Here is a 12441-nt window from a genome sequence, read left to right as displayed (position 1 = left end):
TTCAATGCAAACGGAAATTTTATCTTCCTTTCGCCATCGATTTCCATACCTTGTCAAGGAGAGAGTTCCAAGCCCTAGGTAAGAGGAATAAGATTCCGGCCAATATCACTAATGTCGCCATGGCCGACGCTCTTGCTGCTCGATCTTCAGTCCGTGAGTCATCTTCTTTCCTGTATCTTTTGATTTTGGATTGTTTGTTCAATTTTTTTTTTCTGATTTTGGATTGTTTGCTCTTCGTATAGGCTGAAGGAATGGAGGGGTTTTTGTACGGTGATAGATGAGTACCGGAATCGGTTATTGATTTGGTAGTATAATATTGTGATTTTGGCGATTTTGAAGCGTATAACATAATTATACTGTGTTATGAAGTAAATAAAACTTTTCTAGGGTTTTTGAAAAAGCTAATTTAGATATTTCTTTATTCGATCTTGGTCTAGGTTGAAGGAATCGAGGAGTTTCCTGAATTGCCGATGAAAGCAGAGCTTATTTCCTCGGAAATTCCACGAACTGCACTGAGAACTTCAGAAAGAAGAAAGGCCTTCAAGGATGGGGCAAGTACTACTCGATCACAACGATAGTAATTTTCTTTTTGGATTTAACATTCTGCTATTTGTGTCGTTACCCTTAAATGTCCTCACAATCTCTTTATTCTTCGAACAATCATTAACAAAAATCCCTGGAAACCGAGCGGCTGGGAACCCATTGTTCTCGATCATGTCCAGTGCTGAACCCTCCCAATGGACTGCTCGGATCAAGTGTTTAAGGTTGATTTTTTTGTTATTGTTGGTTAGAGTTCTTGTTCTGTGTTCTTCTTTGAGTTAATTCCATTGTTTTTGAAGAATTTAAATTTATGGGTTGTGATGTATGTTGGTAGGGAGCCAAATCCTTTCTTAGGAATGTTTTGGCGAGCATGGAGGCTGTTTATCTGAGTCGGAATTCCACTGAAAAATCCGTTTTGGAGCTTGTTCGATCTGTTCATGATGATACAATTTGTTATGATCATATTGCATTTAGAACTTTTGGGGTATTTTTCTTCCTTCCACTTTTTTTCTACTTCCAATTTCATTTTCATTTTCTGGATTGAGATGACTCAACTTCAGTTAAACTCACTGCTTATTGTCAAAAGCATAAATGGTTAGATGATATAGTACTACATTTACCTCATAAGTTTTTGGGTAAATTGGTGATTTAACATGGTTAGAGTGGATAGTTTAAGAGGTCCTATGTTCAAAAGTGAGGTGAATGCTGGATGATTTAATATTAAATTTATCTTAACCCATCAGCTTAAGTTTTTGGGTGATTAAGTGGTTTAACAATAATATCATTCCAAAGTTTAAATAAAGTGGAGAGGACACAGTTTCTGATATTTTAAGTAAAGGCAAACAAAGGTTGTGCCAAAGTTATTCAATTTCTAAAACTGGCCGTAGAACATAGTTGGGCTTGAAGTTGTAATCGTACTCTACTTCATTTGTACAATGCAAACTAATTAAGTTGAGTCAACATTGTTAAATAGAAAAAGCTGCTTGATGTTGGTTGAGTCGACAACCAATTCTATAGTGTAATTAGTGTTGAAGTTGTGTTTGTATGCTGTGGTGAAATAGATGGATGGACATGGGATTGACTCATTAGCAAGCTTTTTTTCTAAATTTTGGATATACTCAAAAAGAAGAATTATCATTCCCATCAAAAAAGTTGAAAGCATTTTGGTTTTCACCTCCCTCCATTTCTAATGCTTCTTATGATGGTGATGGAGTCAATGGACCTCTGCCAAGAGTATTCATATCACTACTTCTTGTGATCAGATGAGTAAACAAACTCACAGGTGTGTTTCACCAACTTCTTGATATGCAAATATCTGAAAATATATGTTTTTAAAATTTGAAATTTGGCTACAGCTTGTATCTTGGTTCTGCAGTAAGTGTATTGTTAGCAATGTAGTAGGCATAAGGTAGGAATAGGATGCATCTTGTGTGTCATCCATTTAAGTTGTTGCTGTATGCAACAAACCTTAGCTTGAATTGCAACTTTCTATTATTTTTCCTACTGCATTTCAGGACATAATCATAAAATACACTGAATAATGTTCTTTCAATGGGAAGAAGCATGCTCTGCTCTGGCAAGTGTTCTGGGTTCCTTGACATTCAGAGAATGAGCAATTAGCAAGGTTTTTAATCTCCCATGACTCTGAAACTTATGTTATTTAGTTCACCATATTATCATTGAGGATTTTTGTTTTGGATGAACCAAGTTTCATTGCTGAAATGCGATTTGACCAAGAATTTGAAAACAAAAATGCATACCCTTTTGATTGTTATTCACTCACGCTTATGTTTATCTGATCCAATACTAATGCTCCCTTACTTTTCATGCTTTCCACCTCTGGAAATAGTGTTGGCTTGGTTTGTAACATTAGGAAAAAATAATAGTAATATTGTTTTTAAGACATGGTATTTTGAGGTGATATAAGAATAATTGGTTGTCCAGGAATCAATTTTTCTATATTACCTTAACTCTACCTTAATAATAGACATGTGTGTCTTCTATGTTATTTTTTAGTTTTTTGCTTGCATTTAAACACACACATGGTTGTTGAAATGGGGTTCTCCAATGAATTATCGGTTTTTTTTTTTCAGAAATGACCTTATTTTTATGTTTCTGTGCAAGTTTAATATGAGGTTATTAAGGAAGGAGATAGAGGAAGGAAGGAGATAGAGGAGGAAGAAGGGAGAGAGCAAAGATAGAAAAGACTGGGGATGAGTCTGAAGATGCAGCAGCCCCTTCTTGAATATGGAACCAATTTTAAGATGCAGCAGCCCCTTATTCAATATGGAACCAATTTCTCTTCCTCGATAATTTTTTCCCATCTGTTTGAGCAAACATTTAGCTAATATGTGTATATGTTCTTTACATTGCTGCAGCACCATATTCTAATGGAGATGTGAAATGCTTCTCTGAAGATGAAAAAGTAAATGGAGCTTCAGAAGATGATTCGTGGAGATCAAAAAATATGGAACCAATTTTAAGATGCAGCAGCCCCTTATTGAATATGGCATCAATTTTTCTTCCTCAGTAATTTTTTTCCATCTGTTTGAGCAAACATTTAGCTAATATATGTATATGTTCTTTACACTGCTGCAGCACCATATTCTAATGGAGATGTGAAATGCTTATTTGACGATGAAAAAGCAAATGGAGCTTAAGAAGATGATACGTGGAGATAAAAAAAACCTCACATACTTTCCTTCTCAGGTTTTTCTATTCATTTTCTTTATTCTGTTCATTTGTTGTGCCCTGTCTTTTTATGAGACATTTTTAATTTAAATTTATTCTTTTAGCTTGCATTTTATATTATGGATTGTTCCGAAATTTATCCTTTTGCTCGTCACTCGCTTGCGCTTATGTTTAACTGATTCAATACCAATGCTCCCTTACTTTCATACTTGCCACCTCTGTTTAACTGATTCAATACCAATGCTCCCTTACTTTCATAGTTGCCACTTCTAGAAATAGTGTTAGGCGAGTGGTTTGGAAAATTAGGAAAAAGTAATTGTATTATTGTTTTTAAGACTTGGTAATTTTGAGGTAAGGCAAGAAAAATTGGTTGTCCGGAAATCAATTTTTCTATATTACCTTGTGTCTTCTAGTTTCACTTTAGTTGTGTCTTCTATTCTAGTTTCTCTTTGGATGTGTCTTCTATGTTACTTTTTAGTTTTCTGCTTGCATTTAAATCCGCACATTGTTGTTGAAATGGGTTCTCGTATGAATTGTTGGTTTTTTTCTTTTTTCCAGAAAAAGTCAGTTTATGTTTGTGTCTCTGTGTAACTTTAGTATGAGATTATTAAGGAAGGAGATAGAGGGGGAAGAAGGGAGAGAGAAAAGGTAAAAAGTAATCTTTGGGGATGAGTATGAAGATGCTGCCGCAGAGAGCCACCCCTCAGTGGCTGTAAGGTTTAATGAGCATATTAGAAGTTTCTATTGCTCTGGGTAATGTTGGTGGCATTCATCACTATATTAATCTACAAGGGATTGGATGCTGATACACAAATTAATCGGGTATTTGCATTTCAATTTCTATCTTTAATTCATCTCAGTTAGTTAGGCTTAAGAGTAAGGAAGATAATTCTTTTTTCTTGTTTCAACTAGAAATTATTTTGAAATCTTGATTTTTAGTTTTTTGTGGGTGTTTGGTTGGTTTGAATGCAGGAAACTTTTGCTGAGTACATGATCCAAATAGGTTTCAAGCGGCCTTTGCTTGGTGGCATGGCACTTTTAGCTAGAAAATTTTGAGAAGCAGCATGTGTGGAACTCCTGATATGCCTGAAAAATGGATCCTATGAAGGAAAATAAAGAATTAGAAAATGGAACCAATTATTGAATAACTGTCAATTTTTCTCCATCTATTTGAGCAACATTTAGCTGATATGTGTATGTCCTTTGCAGCTCCACATTCTCATCTTTGAAGATAGTAAATGAAGCTTCCAAAGAACATAGATTCTGTGGAGATTTCTGCTTAAGGAAATCAGAGATTGCTACAGCAAAAACTGCTCACCTGCTTTCCTTACCAGGTTTTTCTGTTGTTTGTTTTCTTTAATATTTTGCAATTTTTTCTGTGTGATTTCTGTATATATTATTGTCTTTTTCCTTTATCATTTATTTTGATTTTGGGGAGTGTCCTTGGTAATTTTAAGGTGATTGAAGAAAAATTGGTTGTCCGGAAACCAATTTTTCTATACTACCTTAACTCTACCTTAATAGAAGACATGTGTGTCTTCTAATTTCACTTTAGTTGGATCTTTTTAAATTTCTTTTAAGTTCTAAATCTTACTCTTTATATTTATTTCTTGCTGGAGAGTGTGGGTTTTATTTTCTTTTTTGTCATTTGTTATTTGCACCTATATACAGGGTTTGAAAATTTCAATCCCTCCCTCCCCTCTTTTATGTGGCATTTTTTTAGTTCTGAATTGAACTTTTAGGTTTGTTGAAATAATTGTCTCTTTTCTTTCTTTTGGATGTTAGATTCATTTTTCTAAATTTTGTGACATTCTTTTAGTTTTATTAATGTGTGGCAGTTTTTGTTTTTTTATTGAAATATTGTGTGCCAATCTTTATTGGTTATCTTTAGTTTCACTTTTGTTTATTTGTTGTGCATGTCTTTAGACATTTTTAATTTAGATTTTTACTGCATTATTGGTTGTTTAATTTAGATCTTTAGTTTCACTTTAGTTTTTTCTTAGTTTTTTTAAGGAGTCTGACTAAATATTGATTGTTTTCATTGTCTTCCCTACTCTTAATTTTGGTTTTATTGTGGATTATTTTGATTGGGTTATTTCTTGTGCAATGTCTTTTATTAGACATTTTTAATTTAGATTTTTATTGCATTATTGGTTGTTTAATTTAGATCTTTAGTTTCACTTTAGTTTTTTCTTAGTTTTTTTAAGGAGTCTGACTAAATATTGATTGTTTTCATTGTCTTCCCTACCCTTAATTTTGGTTTTATTGCGGATTATTTTGATTGGGTTATTTCTTGTGCAATGTATTTTATTAGACATTTTTAATTTAGATTTTTATTGCATTATTGGTTGTTTAATTTAGATCTTTAGTTTCACTTTAGTTTTTTCTTAGTTTTTTTAACGAGTCTGACTAAATATTGATTGTTTTCATTGTCTTCCCTACTCTTAATTTTGGTTTTATTGTGGATTATTTTGATTGGGTTATTTCTTGTGCAATGTCTTTTATTAGACATTTTTAATTTATATTTTTATTGCATTATTGGTTGTTTAATTTAGATCTTTAGTTTCACTTTAGTTTTTTCTTAGTTTTTTTAAGGAGTCTGACTAAATATTGATTGTTTTCATTGTCTTCCCTACTCTTAATTTTGGTTTTATTGTGGATTATTTTGATTGGGTTATTTCTTGTGCAATGCCTTTTATTAGACAATTTTAATTTAGATTTTTATTGCATTATTGGTTGTTTAATTTAGATCTTTAGTTTCACTTTAGTTTTTTCTTAGTTTTTTTAAGGAGTCTGACTAAATATTGATTGTTTTCATTGTCTTCCATACTCTTAATTTTGGTTTTATTGTGGATTATTTTGATTGGGTTATTTCTTGTGCAATGTCTTTTATTAGACATTTTTAATTTAGATTTTTATTGCATTATTGGTTGTTTAATTTAGATCTTTAGTTTCACTTTAGTTTTTTCTTAGTTTTTTTAAGGAGTCTGACTAAATATTGATTGTTTTCATTGTCTTCCCTACTCTTAATTTTGGTTTTATTGTGGATTATTTTGATTGGGTTATTTCTTGTGCAATGTCTTTTATTAGACATTTTTAATTTAGATTTTTATTGCATTATTGGTTGTTTAATTTAGATCTTTAGTTTCACTTTAGTTTTTTATTGATTGTTTTCATTGTCTCCCTACTCTTAATTTTGGTTTTATTATGGATTATTTTGATTGGGTTATTTCTTGTGCAATGTCTTTTATTAGACATTTTTAATTTAGATTTTTATTGCATTATTGGTTGTTTAATTTAGATCTTTAGTTTCACTTTAGTTTTTTATTGATTGTTTTCATTGTCTTCCCTACTCTTAATTTTGGTTTTATTATGGATTATTTTGATTGGGTTATTTCTTGTGCAATGTCTTTTATTAGACATTTTTAATTTAGATTTTTATTGCATTATTGGTTGTTTAATTTAGATCTTTAGTTTCACTTTGTTTTTTCTTAGTTTTTTTAAGGAGTCTGACTAAATATTGATTGTTTTCATTGTCTTCCCTACTCTTAATTTTGGTTTTGTTGTGGATTATTTTGATTGGGTTATTTCTTATGCAATGTCTTTTATTAGACATTTTTAATTTAGATTTTTATTGCATTATTGGTTGTTTAATTTAGATCTTTAGTTTCACTTTAGTTTCACTTTGTTTTTTCTTAGTTTTTTTAAGGAGTCTGACTAAATATTGATTGTTTTCATTGTCTTCCCTACTCTTAATTTTGGTTTTGTTGTGGATTATTTTGATTGGGTTATTTCTTATGCAATGTCTTTTATTAGACATTTTTAATTTAGATTTTTATTGCATTATTGGTTGTTTAATTTAGATCTTTAGTTTCACTTTAGTTTTTTCTTAGTTTTTTTAAGGAGTCTGACTAAATATTGATTGTTTTCATTGTCTTCCCTACTCTTAATTTTGGTTTTATTATGGATTATTTTCATTGGGTTATTTCTTGTGCAATGTCTTTTATTAGACATTTTTAATTTAGATTTTTATTGCATTATTGGTTGTTTAATTTAGATCTTTAGTTTCACTTTAGTTTTTTCTTAGTTTTTTTTAAGGAGTCTGACTAAATATTGATTGTTTTCATTGTCTTCCCTACTCTTAATTTTGGTTTTATTGTGGATTATTTTGATTGGGTTATTTCTTGTGCAATGTCTTTTATTAGACATTTTTAATTTAGATTTTTATTGCATTATTGGTTGTTTAATTTAGATCTTTAGTTTCATTTTAGTTTTTTCTTAGTTTTTTTAAGGAGTCTGACTAAATATTGATTGTTTTCATTGTCTTCCCTACCCTTAATTTTGGTTTTATTGTGGATTATTTTGATTGGGTTATTTCTTGTGCAATGTCTTTTATTAGACATTTTTAATTTAGATTTTTATTGCATTATTGGTTGTTTAATTTAGATCTTTAGTTTCACTTTTGTTTTTTCTTAGTTTTTTTTTAACTAGTTTGGCTAAATATGGATTGTTTTCATCGTCTTCCCTACTCTCAACTTTGGTTTTATTGTGAATTATTTTCATTTGGTTATTTGTTGTGCAATGTCTTTTTTAGACATTTTTAATTTAGATTTTTATTGCATTATGGTTTTAATTTAGATCTTTAGTTTCACTTTTGTTTTTTCTTAGTTTTTTTTAAGGAGTTTGACTAAATATTGATTGTTTTCATTGTCTTGCCTACTCTCAATTTTTGTTTTATTGTGGACTATTTTCATTTGGTTATTTGTTGTGCAATGTCTTTTATTAGACATTTTTAATTTAGATTTTTATTGCATTATGGGTTTAATTTAGATCTTTAGTTTTACTTTTGTTTTTTCTTAGTTTTTTTTAAGGAGTTTGACTAAATATTGATTGTTTTCATTGTCTTCCCTCCTCTCAATTTTGGTTTTATTGTGGATTATTTTCATTTGGTTATTTGTTGTGCAATGTCTTTTATTAGACATTTTTAATTTAGATTTTTATTGCATTATGGGTTGTTTAATTTAGATCTTTAGTTTCACTTTTTTTCTTCTTAGTTTTTTATAAGGAGTTTGACTAAATATTGATTGTTTTCATTGTCTTCCATACTCTCAATTTTGGTTTTATTGTGGATTATTTTCATTTGGTTATTTGTTGTGCAATGTCTTTTATTTGACATTTTTAATTTAGATTTTATTGCATTATGGGTTGTTTAATTTAGATCTTTAGTTTCACTTTTGTTTTTTCTTAGTAAGGAGTTTCACTAAATATGGATTGTTTTCATTGTCTTCCCTACTCTCAATTTTTGTTTTTTTGTGAATTATTTTCATATGGTTATTTGTTGTGCAATGTCTTTTTTTAGACATTTTTAATTTAGATTTTTATTGTATTATTGGTTGTTTAATTTAGATCTTTAGTTTCACTTTTGTTTTTTCTTAGTTTTTTTTTAACTAGTTTGGCTAAATATAGATTGTTCTCATTGTCTTCCCTACTCTCAACTTTGGTTTTATTGTGAATCATTTTCATTTGGTTATTTCTTGTGCAATGTCTTTTTTTAGACATTTTTAATTTAGATTTTTATTGCATTATTGGTTGTTTAATTTAGATCTTTAGTTTCACTTTTGTTTTTTCTTAGTTTTTTTTAAGGAGTTTGACTAAATATTGATTGTTTTCACTGTCTTCCCTCGTCTCAATTTTGGTTTTATTGTGGATTATTTTCATTTTGTTATTTGTTGTGCAATGTCTTTTATTAGACATTTTTAATTTAGATTTTTATTGCATTATGGGTTGTTTAATTTAGATCTTTAGTTTCACTTTTGTTTTTTCTTAGTTTTTTATAAGGAGTTTGACTAAATATTGATTGTTTTCATTGTCTTCCCTACTCTCAATTTTGGTTTTGTTTTGGTTTTATTGTGGATTATTTTCATTTGGTTATTTGTTGTGCAATGTCTTTTATTAGACATTTTTAATTTAGATTTTTATTGCATCATGGGTTGTTTAATTTAGATCTTTAGTTTCACTTTTGTTTTTTCTTAGATTTTTTTTAAGGAGTTTGACTAAATATATATTGTTTTCATTGTCTTCCCTACTCTCAAGTTTGGTTTTATTGTGAATTATTTTCATTTGGTTATTTGTTGTGCAATGTCTTTTATTAGACATTTTTAATTTAGATTTTTATTGCATTATGGGTTGTTTAATTTAGATTTTTAGTTTCACTTTTGTTTTTTCTTAGTTTTTTATAAGGAGTTTGACTAAATATGGATTGTTTTCATTGTCTTCCCTACTCTCAATTTTGGTTTTATTGTGGATTATTTTCATTTGGTTATTTGTTGTGCATTGTCTTTTATTAGACATTTTTAATTTAGATTTTATTGCATTATGGGTTGTTTAATTTAGATCTTTAGTTTCATTTTTGTTTTTTCTTAGTAAGGAGTTTGACTAAATATGGATTGTTTTCATTGTCTTCCCTACTCTCAATTTTGGTTTTATTGTTTGACTAAATATGGATTGTTTTCATTGTCTTCCCTACTCTCAATTTTGGTTTTATTGTGGATTATTTTCATTTGGTTATTTGTTGTGCATTGTCTTTTATTAGACATTTTTAATTTAGATTTTATTGCATTATGGGTTGTTTAATTTAGATCTTTAGTTTCATTTTTGTTTTTTCTTAGTAAGGAGTTTGACTAAATATGGATTGTTTTCATTGTCTTCCCTACTCTCAATTTTGGTTTTATTGTGAATTATTTTCATTTGGTTATTTGTTGTGCAATGTCTTTTTTTAGACATTTTTAATTTAGATTTTTATTGCATTATGGGTTGTTTAATTTAGATCTTTAGTTTCACTTTTGTTTTTTCTTAGTTTTTTTTAAGGAGTTTGGCTAATTATTGATTGTTTTCATTGTCTTGCCTACTCTCAATTTTGGTTTTATCGTGGATTATTTTCATTTGGTTATTTGTTGTGCAATGTCTTTTATTAGACATTTTTAATTTAGATTTTTATTGCATCATGGGTTGTTTAATTTAGATCTTTAGTTTCACTTTTGTTTTTTCTTAAATTTTTTTTAAGGAGTTTGACTAAATATATATTGTTTTCATTGTCTTCCCTACTCTCAACTTTGGTTTTATTGTGAATTATTTTCATTTGGTTATTGGTTGTGCAATGTCTTTTTCTAGACATTTTTAATTTAGATTTTTATTGCATTATGGGTTGTTTAATTTAGATCTTTAGTTTCACTTTCGTTTTTTCTTAGAATTTTTTTAGGAGTTTGACTAAATATATATTGTTTTCATTGTCTTCCCTACTCTCAACTTTGGTTTTATTGTGAATTATTTTCATTTGGTTATTTGTTGTGCTATGTCTTTTATTAGACATTTTTAATTTAGATTTTTATTGCATTATGGGTTGTTTAATTTAGATCTTTAGTTTCACTTTTGTTTTTTCTTAGTTTTTTTTAAGGAGTTTGACTAAATATTGATTGTTTTCATTGTCTTCCCTCTCAATTTGGGTTTTATTGTAGATTATTTTCATTTGGTTATTTGTTGTGCAATGTCTTTTTTTAGACATTTTTAATTTAGATTTTTATTGCATCATGGGTTGTTTAATTTAGATCTTTAGTTTCACTTTTGTTTTTTCTTAGATTTTTTTGAGTTTGACTAAATATGGATTGTTTTCATTGTCTTCCCTACTCTCAATTTTTGTTTTATTGTGAATTATTTTCATTTGGTTATTTGTTGTGCAATGTCTTTTTTTGGACATTTTTAATGTAGATTTTTACTTTGTTTATAATTTTGAGTTTATTCTCTTTTATCTTTTTTTATGTGGACATTTTTAATTTAGAGTGATATTGTATGATAGATTATTTATAATTTTGAGTTTCTTCTCTTTTTCTTTTCTTCTTTGTGATTTTATGTGGACATTTTTAATTATAAATAATTTAGTGATTTTATGTGATTATTTATAATTCCTTATATTGCATTTTTTTATTGTTATGGATTATTTTTAATTTTGAGTTTCTTTCTCTTTCTTATTTTACTTTTATGTGGACACTTTTTTTCTTTTGGTATTCTCTGTTTTAATTTCTTTTTCTTTCTTTCTTTGTTTTTATTTACTTAGTTGGTTGTACTTTTTTTTCCTCGATCGAATGTAGAATTTATTCTTTTGCTAATGTAGTTCTATTCCCACTAAATTTATTTTGGTGATTTAACATTCCATAATGTTCTTTTTCATATTTTGCTGTTGTATTTTCTTTAGTTCTTTGTTGTGAGATGCCTATTAGCACATTTTAGTTCAGATTTATTTCTGTTTGATATATTTTGTATAATGGTATCTTTTGAAATTTTGTATTTCTGTTTTTTGTTTCTTTTTGTTTTTGTTGTGCTGGTCTCTTTATTCTTTTTTAATGTAGGTTTATTTTTTAGCTTGCTTGCATTTTTGTCTTATATATGGACTGTTATGAAGTTTGGGGTTCTCTTTTTCATTTCTTGGTTATGTGTGATGTATATTTATTCTTTTTTTATTTAGGTTTATTTTTTAGCTTGCTTGCTTTTTGTACATGGATTGTTTTCAAATTTTGAGTTTTTTTCCCGTGCAATGTCTTTTTAGGAGACATTTTTAATTTGAATTTATTATTTTAGTTCGCATTTTTGAATTATTGTTTGTTTTGAAATTTTGAGTTTTCTTCTTAGACATTTTTAGTTTATATTTATTATTTTTTTAACTTCGTTTGTATGATGTATTATGGATTGTTTTTTGAAATATTGAAATTTTTCTTTTTTTTTTTTGGTCTTTTGTTGTGGGATGTGTTTTTATGGTGTTTTGAGTTTATGCTTTTTCATTTTTTGGTTTTTTTTGTTGTGCGATGTCTTGTTTCTGAGACATTTTTAACTTAGGTTTATTATTATTTTTAGCTTGCTTGAATTTTGTTTTATGGATTGCTCCGAAATGTTGACTTTAATGTTGACTTTCTTCTTTTTCTTATTTTGGTCATTTGTTGTGCCATGTCTTCTTATGAGACATTTTTAATTTAAATTTATTCTTTTAGCTTGCATTTTATATTATGGATTGTTCTGAAATTTATCCTTTTGCTTGTTGCTCGCGCTTATGTTTAATTGATTCAATACCAATGCTCCCTTACTTTCATAGTTGCCACCTCTAGAAATAGTGTTAGGCGAGTGGTTTGGAAAATTAGGAAAAAGTAATTGTATTATTGTTTT

The 12441-nt window shown here is 28.4% G+C and overlaps 1 long non-coding RNA gene across 1 annotated transcript; it reads left to right on the top strand.

Moving 5' to 3' along the window:
- LOC103502585 (uncharacterized) lies at positions 1 to 4550 on the top strand. Its single transcript, XR_007819430.1, has 8 exons — positions 1 to 153; positions 243 to 305; positions 438 to 764; positions 875 to 1024; positions 1602 to 1822; positions 2055 to 2164; positions 2665 to 3249; positions 4204 to 4550. It is a non-coding gene; the product is annotated as an uncharacterized LOC103502585 (long non-coding RNA).
- Positions 4551 to 12441: the final 7891 nt, after the last annotated feature.

This window comes from Cucumis melo, chromosome 3 (assembly GCF_025177605.1).
Source record: "Cucumis melo cultivar AY chromosome 3, USDA_Cmelo_AY_1.0, whole genome shotgun sequence".
Classification (NCBI taxonomy): domain Eukaryota; kingdom Viridiplantae; phylum Streptophyta; class Magnoliopsida; order Cucurbitales; family Cucurbitaceae; genus Cucumis; species Cucumis melo.
Note: the sequence above shows the minus strand (reverse complement) of the source record. Positions and strands in the feature narration are given on the sequence as shown.